The sequence below is a fragment of the Vicia villosa genome, unplaced genomic scaffold (genome assembly GCF_029867415.1).
Source record: "Vicia villosa cultivar HV-30 ecotype Madison, WI unplaced genomic scaffold, Vvil1.0 ctg.000108F_1_1, whole genome shotgun sequence".
Taxonomy (NCBI): domain Eukaryota; kingdom Viridiplantae; phylum Streptophyta; class Magnoliopsida; order Fabales; family Fabaceae; genus Vicia; species Vicia villosa.
Window position 1 is genome coordinate 1,541,755 of NW_026705019.1, and position 16,444 is coordinate 1,558,198.

The following is a 16,444-nucleotide window of genomic DNA, read 5'->3' on the forward strand; positions in this document are numbered from 1 at the left end:
TAGGTGAGAAAGAACGTACATCGGGGCCTACACCCCAATCATTTCTTTCTCACTATACATCAGAAAAGTCACAGTGTGATCTTTGTCAGGTTTTTTTTATTAAGTATTTTAGAGTTGAAAAAGAAAAGAAATGAACAAAGGAGACTAACCTATTCTCTAATCTAAGTGTCATTGTTCCTATCTAAGTCTAATGTTAACATGGTGACTAAATTCTAAAAGGAGCATACAAATTGATATTAACAAAATAGGCCGAAAATATGGCAAAAAACAAGTAACAAAATTACACAACAATTATACAAAAATAGCATGAAAATGATACAAAAGCATAAAGAGAAGCAATTCAAGTATTAGTACAAAATTAGTCTAAAAAATACTACTATTTTTAGGAGCTTTTTATGTGTTAAGAAAATTCTTATTCAAGCCTAAATTGTACTAAAAAACCTACATGCTAATAAGCCTAAACTAGTATTTTTTTATGAGGTTTTATGTCATTCTTTATCACCTAAAAATTAAACCAAAGATTATGATTCTAAATGTTGTTATTACCTAAAAACCTAATGGGAAAATTATGATTTTACATACTTTTTATTATCTAAAAATGTGGTAAAAAAAAACTAAGTAAGAGGACCTAAAATCTATCAATTAAGTGTGAATCAGGGGGGTGAAAATGGAATATGGTGGTGTAATTCAGTAAACTGGCGCAGGGTCCATCTAGAACTGGCCCAATGGTGATTTTTGTATAGCTTTTGTATCAAACAGAGATGCATTGGGCTCAAGGGGTATGGGTCTAGCAATTCGTACACAGCCCAGAAGAATTGATCCATCATGCTTTCCGATTTTTTATCAATAATTTTATTAATTAAAATAAAATAAAAAATGGAAAATAGAAAGAGGAATTTAGGGTTTTATCGTGTGACCTTTCAGATTCACGTTCAGCTCTCCCCACACTCTTGAGCTCGCGGCGGTGACGGCTTCGACTATCTCCGGCGAAATCAATCCTCTCTCCCCCACCGTGAAGTTGAAAGCACAACGAAAATCTCCACTCTTCGCCTTGCTCTCTCGTTTTGCTTCTCCGATCGCTCGCTCTCATCCCTCGAACTCACCTCAGTTCTCTCCCTCTTCACGTTTATTGCTTCAGAAATCAGTGAAGATAGCATCAATACTCTAAACAATGTTCTTCTTGCTTCCGGAATACAACGATAACGCGTCAATCCGCGGAACTTGATCACAGAGATGACGGAACTTTCGAACGTATCGATACGAACAAGACGCGAAATAAACGCAGAGAGATGAAGGTTGTCGATTCAGGTACTGATTCAATCTTCCCTTCTTGCTTCAATATTCTCTTCTTTCGCTTCTTCTTTTCTATTCAGACTTCTTCTTCTTTTTCGTTTTCTCTTCTCTGCAGATTCTATGGAGATGATGAAGATGCACGATGAAGAATCATGAGGTTACCGTGATGAAGCTGAAGAACGGTGTGAGGCACTCTTGAAGCTCGTTGAAGAATTTGAAGATTGGAGGGGTGAGTTTGAAGATGAATCGATGAGAGGAAATGGTGGAGAAGATGCAGATGGATCGTGAGAAGAGGCACTCCTGTTGCAATTTCTGTTACGATTGATTTTTTCTTCTCTTCTGTTGTTGAATTATAATCTTTTTTGTTCGTGAAGAAGTGAATCGAAGGTTGAAGATGATGATGATGTGATGAAGGTTCATAGGTGAAGAAGAATGGTAGAGCGGATGAAGACGGATGGAGAGTTGAAGAAGATGAGAAGAAGTTTGAAGATGAAGTGAATTGTGAAGAATGAAGATGAAGGAAAAAATGGAGAATGGAGAAGAGGTTCTGAATGATGGTGATTCTGATTTATAGAAGCTCCTCAGGTTAGTTACTCTTCTGATTTTTCTGTTGAATCCTTCTCCTTCTGTAACTGATTTTTTTGGTGGTTATGATTCTGTTTTCGCTGTTATGACAGTTAGGTGTTGGAATGTTAGTTAGGTTAGGAAAGTTGGTTACAAAGTTAGTTATAGGTATGTTTTTCTGTTATAAATCGGTTATGGGAAGTTGGAAAATTCTGTTAAGGTTAGTTATTTTTGGTCCATTCGATTGTGTGCAGGGCTGACATTATGAATTTTGAATGATGGAGCTTCGAGGTTTATGGTAAGGAGCTGAAAAGCAAGACGAACGCAACACGGTTGTGGATCACCTTCAAAGTAGCAGTCTGTAATAAAGTTTCTGTCGGGACTTGTTCGATACCCGAGGTATTTTTTCATGTTGAACTATGTATGGATGATGGCTCCTCTGTCAGCCTTTTTTCTTGTTCGAATGAAAGTAGCAGCATATTGAATCTGTATTATTTTTGAAGGTTAGTTGCTGATTTTTTGTTGGCCTTGGCATTGCAGCAGGTTTTGAACATTGTTTGGAACGGGACGAGAGCTTTGTTGGAGAACGGACTCGGAATGATGATAGCATAAGCAAGAGCCTGGCTGCCAGTATTAGGCTTTTCGAACATGGCTCGGTTTCTTTCGTGTTGGATGCAGAACATTTTTTACAAGCTGGCAGCATTTGCAGGAAAATAGGTTCTTAGGGAGTCACTAGAAGTCTAGGTAGAATTCAAGGTCAATGATCAGAATTTTGTAATTTCTCTTATACTGTTTCTTGGATTGTAATATCCTTAGTATTTTATGGAATGTGATGATTGGCAGCGTAATGAAACATGTAATGGTGTAATTGAATATGGTAGTGAATACTTGGATTTTTGAGGATAGAATGATGACTGTATAATGTGATCTCCTTTTGCAAATTGAATTTCTTTATGTTTTGAATTTTACTTTGTAACGCAACTTCCCTATTGATATAATGAACCAAACCTCTCTTTCTCCAAATGACTTTGAATTCTTATTTCCCTCCCATGCTCAATTTGAACCTTCAAATGTTTCCTTCTCTTTAATTCAATTTGAGCTCTCTTTTTTATGGTGGCACCATGTAACCCTTCGTGGCCATTTGTATGAATCCATGAATGCACTTGGAAATATAGTGATGGTTAAATACCCATGAGGAAGTCGAAGTGAATTGGTCTTCCACCCCAATCATTTGATCCTAATCAAGTGTTGAAACATAGTTGAAATCCAAATAATAGGACTTCCTTTGATCACCACTATAATGAATAAACCTTTGATGAAGAAACATAATTTATGAACACTAGATACCCAGGGAAATAAACCCTAGAAATGGAGATTCATCCACCAATTGATCAACCCAAAAGAAAGACCCTGAATTCATGAAGTCCAAATATACCAAATGCTCAGGGATATAGACCCTAGGTCAAGTAACTCAAGAGAATAGAATCCATCTGATCAAGTGCTTTTCAAGAGATTGAATCAATCACCATCTTCTGATCAAGCATCGAGCATCCTTTTGAGGAAATAAATAAGCTTGTGCCAAAGCCTCTGTGAGACCTTGATTTGCTCCGTGACCCTTGATCCCATGCTTTTTGATGTTTTAGTTAGTGAATGAATGCAAAGTCATGCAAATGCCCTAATGAAGGTATGCAGCTGAAATGAGAAGCTTAAGCTAGTTAGAAATAAATATGTGGGCAAATTTTGGGGTGCAACAGAAGGGAAAGATAACGATCGTCACAGTTTCATCGTAGCCCTTTTCCCGAAAAATTACCAATTTCCAACTTTGTAAATACTCCATGGAATCAAGCATTTGGCTGATTACCATTCCATATATAATAATTTGAGCCTTGTGCTTTTCCTTTGCAATCTAGTCTTTTTCAGTTTCTTGAAATGCATTTTAAATTTAAACAGTCATTTTCTTGAAACAAATTTTTTCATAAAATAAAATGAATTTACTTGCAAAAATAAAGGTGAAATTTCTTTCTGAGGTTTACAAACAATAGGAAGAATGCAAACAGTTGCTCCGAGAACGGTTGAGACTCCGGGAATCAAAATTTCCCCATGAGGTCGCTTTGCGAACATCTCCCGATGACGGATCTTCACTTCAATTCATATTACTCACTTCGGACAGCGGACCACTAATAACCAGATATTCCCAACAGAGTTCGAACTGCAAGAAGAGGACATCTTCTGATCAACAAGAATTCAAGTCGCATCATAGGATTTTACATCCGCGACAATTTTATTCACACTCACTTTACATTTTATAATTGTCATAATATTCATGCATACATTACATCATAACTGCATAGTCGAGTCAGGCTTTGATCATGTGAATGCCCAAGTCATTAAGGCGTGGACTCAAGTTTCCCCTGCAAGTTCCGGAGAAACTTTTTCCTTCGAGACAACAGTTCATACACAAGGATCTCCCCAAGCAAGTCAACAAATGGTAGTCTCCCTCAAAGAGATAGTTCGTTCACTTTTGGAGTCCCTCAGCCGAGATTCTCTCGCAAAGCGACATTCGACAGTTTTCTTCAGATAAGATAGTCTGTTTCGCATTTTTGAATTCCCCACAAGGCCGATGAGCGGTTTCTCTTCTCCGAGGAGTATGGATTCCTCGACGTAATTGACAAGTGGTAGTTTTTCCTCCTGGAAAACAATTTGGTATTTCCCCAACAGGGTCAAGAGATGCCACTTTTCGTCAAAGAGAATCTCCCAGCAGATCGACAAATGATTCTCCAGCGGAGTCAGTGAATGGTAGTCTTCGTCCAGAAGATAGTTCTGATTCCCCAGCGGATTCAGTGAATGATAGTCTTCGTCCAGAAGATAGTTCAGATTCCCCAGCGAAGTCAGTGAATGGTAGTCTCTTTCAGCAAAAGTCAGTGAATGTTTCGAAGCCTCCGCCAAGGGCCTGAGCGCGATAAAGACACCAGCCCAAGAGAAGACAACAACCAGCGCTACTCCAGAAACCAACAAATTTATGCCCCGCATCGACAATGTCGACCTCGACAGTCGTTTTCTGGGAGAACCCGAGCAGAGCATCAACTCAGGGATATCCTAAGGGATCCTCCGACAAATTCCGAACGGAGACTTTGAACTCGTAGCCCTGGGAGAAGATCCGACCAGGGGAGTCAAGATCGGGTCGGACCTGCCAGACTTGGCCAAAAGGCAACTCAAAGCTTGCCTCCGTGAGAACGCCGACCTATTCGCCTGGAGCACTGCAGAAATGCCCGGACTTGACCCAGAAGTGGCTTGCCATCACCTAACCATTGATCCAACCTGCAAGGCCGTCGCTCAGAGAAGAAGAAAGCAGTCACTAGAAAAAATGGCTGCGGCCGAACCAGCTATAAAAGACCTCTTAGAGGCCAGGTTTATATCTGAGGCTGTGGTGTCGTTATCTTTACCTCCCCGTTTCACTTGGGAGGACGGCACGCTAGACCCTTCACGCAAAATTTGGAAGGAGAATGCGCCCGGGGCGGGATGAATTTTGTTTCAGTTCTTCCTACAATATCACACGAACTTTTTAATTATCCTAGCGAGTAGGAGAGGGGAAAAAGATCTCAAATTAACCCTAGGAGTTTGCTAACTGTGGGGATTCACCTAGACTATAAATTCTGGAGTTCGGGGGGTCGGTTATACATAGGGAAGAGTTTAAGCACCCTACATATCCGTAGTACTCTACGGGAACCTTCTATGTGTCATTGTGATTGTGTTTACTGCTAATGATTGGGAAAGTTTCTCCTTTATGTTAGGAGAAGGAATTAAATTGAGTTAAAAAGACAAACTGACTATTTTTGGTATTTTATTAGCTCGCTGAGATTCCTTGTAAACCTCATGCCTACATATCCCTAATGGAAGTTAGAGCTTAATGTAGTTCGGGGAACTAATTAGGGAATTGGATTTTTTTGGTGCCTTGCTTGAAACTCAAGGTTGAAGCTTGGATTAAATCTCTGTTTACAGTAAAGAGACATGAACTCATCTTTATAGAGAGGTATTTCTACTATTCCACCACAAACATTTTAAAGTGACAGAAAAGCTGAACTCATTTCATTAAGATAGGGACCTTACTTGTATGTTTGCAAGTATGCCAGTCGCGTTCTCTTAAATGAAAGAAGGATTCTCATCCAAATTAGGGAAAGTGTACAAGTTTGGGTTTGTTTGCCTCAAAGCATGCCTTTTAGAGTCCTAAATGGGAGAATGTTTGAAATTGAAATGTTTGTTTGAATGTGGTGAGATAGGAAAAAGATATCTTTATAGAGATAAGCTATGTCTATCTATTGTTTGAAAGATTTGATTTTTAGCTGGCTTGTATGAGGCCCAAGCTTGAGACTTTTTTATTGTTGTTATTGACTCTGGGAGATAACTCCACTGGGGATTAATTACAGGGAATTTGTGTTCTGTACAAAGCCCAGAATTGAGGCTGACTCTAGTTGGAGAGTGTTTATTTGATGGATTTTATTTGGTGTTCTGTACAAAGCCCAGAATTGTGGCTGACTCTACTTAGGGAGACTCTATTTTGTGCCTTGTATGAAGCCCAAGGTTGTGGCTGACTGCTGAGGAAACTGAATTTTTGAAGACTATGGATGACTCTATTTTGTGCCTTGTATGAAGCCCAAGGTTGTGGCTGACTTTTAACTGGGGAAGTTATTAATTTATCCCTTGTATAAAGCCCAAGGTTGTGGCTATTTTGGCTAGGGAAAACATTATTTTCTGCCTTGTACAAAGCCCAAGGTTGTGGCAGACTCTTAAAGAAACTGAGTATGGAAGACTCTATGGGGAAAAGATCCTTGAGATTAGGAATCTTTGACACAGGATATATGGTTTATCTGCCTTGTACAAAGCCCAAGGTTGTGGCTACATAATAATGAAGGACTCACTGGGGTGTTTTACTCTACTAGAGGATTTATCTATTAAAAGACTGATTTTTTTGGAGGCTAACCCTTTCCAGGGATTTTTGACTTCGCTGGGGAAATTATCTTTTGAAAGAACGAATTTTGGAGGCTGACCCTTTCCAGGGGTTTTGGATTTAAAGGAGTGATTTTTGAGGCTGACCCTTTCCAGGGGTTTTTGTTAAAAATGAAGGAATGTGTGGAGGCTAACCCTTTCCAGGGATTTTTGTTAAAAATGAAGGAATGTGTGGAGGCTAACCCTTTCCAGGGATTTTTGTTAAAATGAATGATGGCAGAAAGATTAACTAATTGAGACTTCTTGTTTAAAGCCCAAGATTAAGGCTGACTCTTGCTGAGGATAAGCAAATATGGATCCTAGACTCTGCTAAGGGATATTGATGAAGATAAGGGTGACAGAGACTGTCCATGTCTCTCATTCCAAAAAGTGTACTCAATATGAGATTGAGACAATCTTAGCTTGTTTTAAGTCTGGTTTAAAGAATGGAAGAAACTCACAAAGATAGGCTAAAAGGTTACTAAAAACCTGTTCCTATGTTTATAAGAAACCTGATGGGTCCTTGTATACAAGCTCAAGAGGAAGCTGGGAATGCTTTTAAGAAGCCTGTGGGTCCTTGTACAAAGCCCAAGAGGAGGCTAATCGAGGGTCATCAAGGGTCCTTGTTATAGCACAAGAGGAAGCTATGTGGTTTTGAACTTATTTTGGCTTTAAGCAAATGGGTAAGAGGTTTCACCGGGAATAATTCCTCTTTGGGTGGATGTGTCCTATTTTTTTGTTCTAAGGCTTTTTTCAAGATGTTTCACCGGGAATAATTCATCTTGAGGGGTTTGAACTACAGATCTCTAATTAGGAAAGAGCCTTCACCGGGAATACATTCTCAATCCTAGGCCATATTCCTATAATATATATATAGTTTAATTGTCCTAGGGTTTACACTCAAACGTAGTTCTAATATATAAACAGTTCTATATTTGACAGTAATTTAAATAAAGACTGTAAATTGAAAGCTTGTAAAGCCTAACCTGGATGGAGTGGAGGCCTTTGAAGAAGTATGTACAAAGCCTTACCAGCAATTTTATTGATAACAGTTGAATATTTATTATAAACAGTTAAGGGTTTTTGAAAACAGAAGAAGTGAAGATGGACAAAGGTCACATAGGTATCTGAAGAGTTTCACCGGGAATAATGCCCTTCAAATACCAGAAGAATGTTTTGAAAACAGAAAGAAGATTTTGAAAATACAGTTTTTGAAAACAAACTAAGAAAAGAAAAAGGTGTTGGGACTTACACTCTATTAGAGGCCCATTGAAATTGATTTACTGTTTATGAAAAATAGTTGAAAATGAAATGAAATGATACAAGGTTTTGTCGTCTGAAAACCTTGATCGTCTGTTTAATCGGAGATTTGAAAAACAGTTTTAAAAATTGACAAAAGTCAACCTAATTAAGGTAAAGACAAAATCTATACCTAATTAAGACCTAAATGATTAGGGTTTTATTATAAAATTATTCACAAAAATGATTAGGTTTAAAATCAAATGAAAATGTATTTAAAAGTATTTAGAAATACTTAAAAATATACCATTTTAAACCTAATAAAAATACATGAAATAAATAACATTTTTGTGACTTTTTTGATTATTCATAAAATAGATATATTAAATGATAAGTGTGTGAAAAATGAAGTGAAAATGATTTAATTTGATAGGTGAAATAATTAGTTAAAGTTATAAAGAAATTGAAATGAAAAAGTGATAAAAAATAAGGTTTTGTCACCTAAAGGGTTTGAACTCACGTCCTCTAAGTCATTACCCAAAACTCTCACCATCTGGGCTACGCGCGCAACTTGTTAGACAAACACCTTCAGTTTACTTTATTTGAAAACAAGTGCATAAATGAACTAAAAATAAAACAAGCAAAATAAAAGGTCTGAGGGGGGGATCGAACCCATGACCTAAGGCATGGCAAGAGTTTGGACGCGCGCTGTAACCATTGGGACACTACGATGAATTCGTAGGTTGAACACAAACCATTCAAAATATAATAAACTAAAACCTAGGAAATTTGAAAAATGGTGCCACCATCTTCATCTTCAACCTCAAGCTTTTGAATTTCTGGAAATCGTATCTCTCTCAATTCTCAACCAAATTCAAAGATGTAAAGATGGATTTTGCTCGTTTTTGGACGAGGATCATGATAGTATCCTTTAATTTCATTTATTCTGAGTGTAACTTAAAATTCGCAAGCATGAACACTAAGAACCCTAAAACTGAATTAAACATGAAATACTCTATATGCATGATTTGATGCAATTGATTGAGGGTTAATGATCTATGAAGGTGCAGAAACCAACTGGTAACTTCATTTTAGATTTATCATGTGTGAATCATAGAGTTTGAAGCTTTTGAAACTTACCTTAAAAATGAAGATCTGTTTCTGATCAAAGTGTGTTGCAGAGTTGTTGCAACGATCCAGATAGCTTCAGTGATCCTCCTGGAAGGTGTTGAGATGCTTAACTCGGATTGAAAGTGCCCAGAACCTCTTGCTCGACCCCAACTGCAACAACTCCAAGTGAGAGGTGAAGATGATGATTCTCCACGTACAGAAGTGTTTCAGAGGTTTGGATCACCTCTAAATGCCTCCCCTAAGGTGTTTGAATACTTAATTCCAAAGGAAGAGCTTTGGCTTGAAGAATCTGAGTCTTCTTGCCAAAGAACCTTTGAAAAACTTAAGTATGAAGAAAGAAGAGAGAAAACAAGAATTTTGTTGCTTTGGTGTGTTTAATTACTAAGGTATGCTCTCTAATTTATAGGCAAATGATGCAGAGCAATTGGAGATAGTAAGCTTGCTTAGTGAAGTGAGTTTGGTTTCCTTGGCCATGAAGAAATGTGAGTAAGATCCATATGCAATGATGAGTTCTTTGATACCACTCCCTAGCCATCGGTTTTGCTTGATCTTAGGGGACAAATTTTCTGCAGAAATGAGCTCCAATTGGTTGGGAGAAGATTCCTTTGATGAATCACCACTTGGCCATAAATTCTCAAAATGCAATCATTACATAATCACATGTTTTGGTTTTGGAATATTCCCTTCAAAAATTTGTGCAATGATGCAAATGATTCTCTCCTATCCTTGCAATGTTTCTGAAGTTTAGAGGCATCATTTAGTGTAAGCATTTGTACAAAATTGCAAATTTCACACTTAGGCATGACCTATAATTTCACTTCAAATGCCTAACTTTGATCAATCATATCTCTTAGCTCAAAATGAATTTGGAGAAGGTTGAGCATAATTTGGAAAGCCCTTAACATGTACTTCAATTCATTAGTTTGGTGTTTGCCCAAAATCTTTAGGGAAATTGGTGAAAAAGTCCCATAAAGTTTGAAGAAAACTAGGGTTTTCTTGCAAGTTTTGTGAAGGCAGTCACTTTGAAGCTCCATATCTCTTCAATGGTTGATTTTTAGCCAAAAAGTTATATGTGACAATGTTGTTCATTGGATCAAAATCTACAACTTTCATGTTGGAAGTTGTTTTCAGTTTGTAGCTGAAATTTTGAGATATTCCCCTCCAAAGTTTGGTAAAAACCACTTGAAAACACTTAGAAAACTTTCTAAGTGTGAAAAGTCAAACTTTGACTTTTTGATTCTTGATTGATTTTCTTGATTTTTCTTGATCAAATGACTTCAAATATCATATATTGATAATTTGAAACTTCAAAAGTCATGGTTGACCAAAATTTCCAAAAAGTCAAAGGTGATCTTGTACAGTTGACTTTTTTCAGTTGAATCGCGTTTCGGGAGATTTCAAGTGAATTAAGCTATCCTCATCAAATAAATGATATGAATGGATCATATTGAATTGTTGGAGGATATTGAGCTATGCTTTGAGTTGTGGTACTATGTCCTGATTAAAAGTCAACTGTCTTGGTGAATTAGGTCAAAAGCCCTAATTGTCGACAAGATGAAATTGATGACTGTAGGTATTGAATTGAAGTGTAATGTCTTATGGATATTGTCATATGAGCTATTTGAAGATGATTGATGCCTTTTAGTGATGCCCTGGAGCTTTCTAGGGTTTCCCAAATGTGATCCTTGATTTCAGTCCTTGATGGGGCTCAAAACCCTAGACTGGTGAAGTAAGCAAAATTTGGTTCAGGTAATGGTTGTCTTAATCAATCATAGGTGAATAAAATGAAGTTTTTGAATTGTATTTTGTGTATTGAAGACTATCCCTTTTATTGACTGATCCTTTGCCTGAGCTCTTTGTTCTTGAACACCCTTGATTAAACATCAAATGAACAAGTGACTGTTCTTGAGCAACTGCTTTGATTATGATGAAAAGCCTGAAAGTATAACATCTCAGGGGGGTCAAAAATTAGGGTATGGCAGAGGCCAAGTACACTACCTGGCTCTCCAATGTTGTATTTGTTAAAAAATCAAATGGAAAATGGCGCATGTGCACTGACTACACCGATCTTAATAGGGCTTGCCCAAAGAATGCTTATCCTCTCCCTAACATAGATAAACTAGTTGATAATTCTTCCGATTTTAATTTACTTTCATTCATGGACGCATATTCCGGGTATAATCAAATACCCATGGCTAAAACTAATAAGAAGTATACGGCCTTCATGACCGAATCGGGCAACTATTACTACAACGTAATGCCCTTTGGTCTGAAGAACGCTGGTGCGATGTATCAACGCATGATGAACAAAGTCTTTCAAGCAGAGATAGGCGATATGCTCGAAGTCTATATGGACGATATGATCGTCAAATCCCAACGGGAAACCGATCACGCCGTTCACCTTAAAAAGGTTTTCGAGCAAGCCTGAAATTGTAAAATGAGATTCAATCCGGAAAAATGCACATTCGGCGTTTGCGCAGGAAAATTCCTCGGCTTCTACTTAACAGAAAGAGGAATCGAAGCCAACCCGGATAAGAGTGGGGCCTTCTCTGACTTACCCACTCCAAATTCGAAAAGGTCAATCCAAACCTTGAACGACATGCTCACCTCACTATCCAGATTCGTGGAAAAATCCGCGTAGCATGCCCTACCACTATTCAAACTCCTCCGCAAAGAGACCACATTCGAATGGACGGAAGAGTGCAAACGCGCCCTCTCCCATCTGAAACGGGCATTATCCAGCCCACCAGGTTTGTCTAGACCGCTATCTGGAGAAATATTATACCTTTATCTCGTCGTAGCCACCGAGGCCGTTAGCGCGGCCTTGATACGAGAAACCTCGGAAGGCCAGAAACCCATTTACTTCACAAGCAAAGCACTCCAGGGCCCCGAGATCAGATATCAACAGATCGAAAAGGTCGGACTCGCGTTAATAACCGCGGCCCGAAGACTCAGACTCTATTTCCTAGCACATACCATAGTCATACAAACCGAGCAACCCGTAAAACAATTACTCGCACGCCCTGACATGGCTGGGAGAATGCTTTGGTGGTCGTTGGAACTTGCGGAGTTCGACATCAAATACGAGGGAAGAAAAGACCTTAAAGCACAGGTCTTGGCGGACTTCGCAGCCGAAATGGCCTTCCCTGAAACAACAAACAACAACGCCCGAAGGTGGACCTTATACGTGGACGGCGCTTCAAGCTCGACCGGCAGCGGGGCAGGGATCATTCTTGAAAGTGGAGAAGGAACCCTCATAGAGGTATCCCTCTCACTATCATTCCCAACATCCAACAACCAAGCAGAATATGAGGCCCTGCTAGCCGGGATGCGCCTCGCAAACAACTTGGAAGCTGAAGAAATTGAGGTATTTACCGACTCTCAATTAGTCGCGTCTCACATCTCGGGCGAATATCAGGTCAAAAATGAAGCCCTCGCCGAATACCTAGCCCTCGTGGAAGAAAGACTGGCCTGATTTAGGAGCGCCAAAGTAAAACACATCCCAAGGGAACACAACGCTCGAGCAGACGTCCTATCAAAACTAGCGAGCACAAGAAAGAAGGGAGGTAACAAATCCGTAATCCAAGAAATATTACCAAAACCCAGCACCGAGATCTCATCCTCCCTCTCACTCGTAAACGCAATAGGAGATACATCCTGTTGGATGAACCCCGTGTACAATTACTTAATAAGTGACCTCCTGCCCGCCGACCCGAAAGAGGCCTCCACCATCCGAAGATGAGCTTGCTCGTACGTCCTAGTCGAAAATCGCCTATACAGGCGAGGATTTTCCATACTGTCGCGGGGAAAAATCGAGATGGGATGAGAGACCTGATGCCTTTTCTAGGCTCGAGTACTCAAAAAATGATTTTTCTTTTGTTTTTGTCACGACCAAACTTTTTATTGTTTCCAAAGTAGGAAAAGGAAAAAAGTTGCAATAACCTTAAAAGATATTGTCTTGCAAATAACAAAATTAAAAGCAATGCAAAAGTGGGGGAGAGATTCTGGGTAAGAGGGTTGGTTATACGAAGGGAAGGTGTTAGCACCCAACGTATCTATAGTACTCTATAGGCTTCTTTATTATGTTTGTTTCATTCTATGTTATGATGGAGGTTCTGGTGAGATAGGTGGGACCTAAGGTGTTTGTTTGATTATGCTCGCAAAGATCATCACGATCCTCTGCATACATATCCCTTAGAGGGAATCAGAGCATCTGTAGCTCGGGGTCTACGGGTGCTAAGGTTTGAGTGGTTTGAGGGAGAAGTTTTGCTCGCCAAGGATACGACCTTGTGCCTACGTATTCTCAAAGGGATGTTGAGAAAGTCAGAGAAATCGTAGTTCCCACTTATGCTAGTGGAAGAAAAGGATAAGAGACAAATGTCATCTTAATGCTCGATGTATCTAATCTATATCATCACATACAACTGTTTGATTTTTGTTTGAAATCTTTTCATTATAAGACCTGGGCTGTGCCACTTATGGTGCTTAGAATGATAAAGATGTTTTTGTTTAGCCAGCCTTGTGGCAAAAACAAGTTTGATTAGCCAGCCTTGTGGCAAAAACTTTTAATAAGTCAGCCTTGTGACAAAAAGTTTTGATTAATCAGCCAGCCTTGTGGCAAAAGTTTCGACGAAGCCAGCCTTGTGGCAAAAACTTTAATTAATCAGCCAGCCTGGTGGCAAAAAGGTTTGATTGATTAGCCAGCCTTGTGGCAAAAAGAAGTTTGATTGATTGCTTGTGATGATATAGAAGAGATACTCCTATCATAGAGATGATAAATGTATAATTTCCTAGGGTATTTGTTTTGGATATTGGGGATGCTTATAAGAAGCCCGTGGGTCCTTGTACGAAGCCCAAGAGGAGGCTATCCGAGGGTCCTTGCATTGTAAGCCCAAGAGGAGGCTATGGGAGGGACAATCGAGGGTCCTTGCATTGTAAGCCCAAGAGGAGGCTATGGGAGGGACAAGTCGTTTGTACAATGCCCAAGAGGAGGCATGGTATAGTTGGTTTGAGCTCTTAGAGCGATTTCACCGGGAAACCATACTCTATGTCCTAACCTAAACTAGGGAGATTCTTTGCACGAATCCCAATAGGAGGCTATGGGGAACCTAGTATTGTACTAAGTTGAACAAGTATATATAACATGAACAAACACATGAACAAATATGAACAAACATGAACAAGTATATGAACAAGCACATATATATGACAAAGTGTGTGTATACAATGGAGTTTATGAAGGAAATATACCTGTAAGGATGATCCGTTTGTATACACGGGGCTCAGGACTTATACTCGGGGAGAGGCCCATTGAGTTTATTCAAAAGCTATGTAAACAAGTATTTACAGGGGAGGTTGGGACTTATACCTACATGGAGGCCCATGGTATTTTTGGGAAGATTTAAAGAAAACCTCCATTTTTGATTTGTTATTCGAGGTCAAAAATCAAATTGATCGAGGTATGTACAAAAAGGTGTATGTACAAATGAAATACCTAATTTCATGTAAGGGAATGGGACTTATACCTATGTGGAGGCCCATGAAGATTTTGAAGAAAACCCTAATTTTGATCTTGTTATTCGAGGGTTTAAATCAATTTGATCGCGGTATAAAAAGATAGGTGTATATACAAAGAAAAACCTAAATTTATACAAAGGAATGGGACTTATACCATAAGTGATGCCCAATGAGTTTTGAAAATGACTTGATCAATCAAAAAGATTTAATCAAGAGTTTTTGAAAAGAAAATCAAAAAGAAAAGGTTTATTTGTTTTGAAAAACTGTGATCGTTTGTTTTGAAACAGTTTGAAATTTGAAAGAAATCAACTTAAATTAAACAAAGACAAATCTTATGTTTAACTAAGACCTGAATGATTAGGATTTGATTAAAACCACTTAAAAACAAGTCATTTTAAACCTATTAAAAATATACCAAATAATATATTTTTATGTGATTTTTTTTATATTCATAAAATACATATATTAATTAAGAAGTGTGCAAAAAAGGAAGTAAAAATGAATTAATTTAATTGGTTAATTAATTAGATGAAGTTGTGAAGAAAAATGAAGAAAAATAGTGTTAAAAAATAAGGTTTGTCTTCCAAAGGGCTTGAACCCACGCCCTCTCTCTCACCAACCAAAACACTTGCCAACTGAGCCACGCTTGTGGCTTGTAGTACATACGCGTTCAATTAATTATATCTTAAAACAACGATTTGAATTTTCCAAACCAAAAAACGCGCCAAGAACACAACCCTAACTGATTTTTGAAAATCATTGAAACTAGACTATTTGGGATCAAGTAAAGGGTCTATCTTACTCGGTTTTTCACAAGGATCATGATGGTGTCCTCATAACTCATTTATTTTTGCTCTAAGGTGATCAATTTTGTGATGAACACGAAGAACCCTAATATGACAAATCAATGTGAAATCGTGTATGATTGATGAATTGTGAAATTGATTGAGGGTTAATGATCCATACATATGCAGAAACATGATGGCAAATCAATTTTTCATTTATGATGCATGTATGATAGAGTTTGAAGTTCATAGCACTTACCTTCAAAAACGGCCAAACTGGAAATCGAATTCGTGCTTCTAGTTGTTACAGATGTTGTCTCTTGATCTGGACAGCTTCAATGAACCTTAAGGAACATGTTTGAATGATTGGAATGAACTGGAAACCTCTTGATCAATCTATGGTACCCGATCTGCAATATGGCTCAAGTGAGGATCAAGCTTGATGATTTTGGTGTTTCAGATCATGGATGATGGTTGGAACAGTTCATATGAAGTATATGGATGATGTTTAGAAGGTTAGTTTGGATAGAGTTAGCTTGGTATGGATTTTGGCATGATAAGGCTCTCTTTATGCATATATGGAAGTAAGGTAGTGATTTTGAAATTTAGGTGTTTTTGGGGTGTGTGAGTGGATCAAACACATCACATATGATGTTTAGAAGTTGTTAGAACCACCATCTTGGCCAGAACTTCAATAGTTTAGAGGTTGGAAATTCTACCTCTTTGAAACTTAAGAAACTTGCAATTCAAGAAAGAAAGAGAAAACCTATGATTTGTGAGGTTTTGGTGTGTTTTTGAAAGTTATTTGAACCTCTATTTATAGGCCAAGGATTCTGAATAGCAAGACTATACAAGTTGATCATAGAATGGTGATTTGGCATTTGGAGATAAAATGGAATCTTTCACATTAAATACAAATGGTTAAAATGACT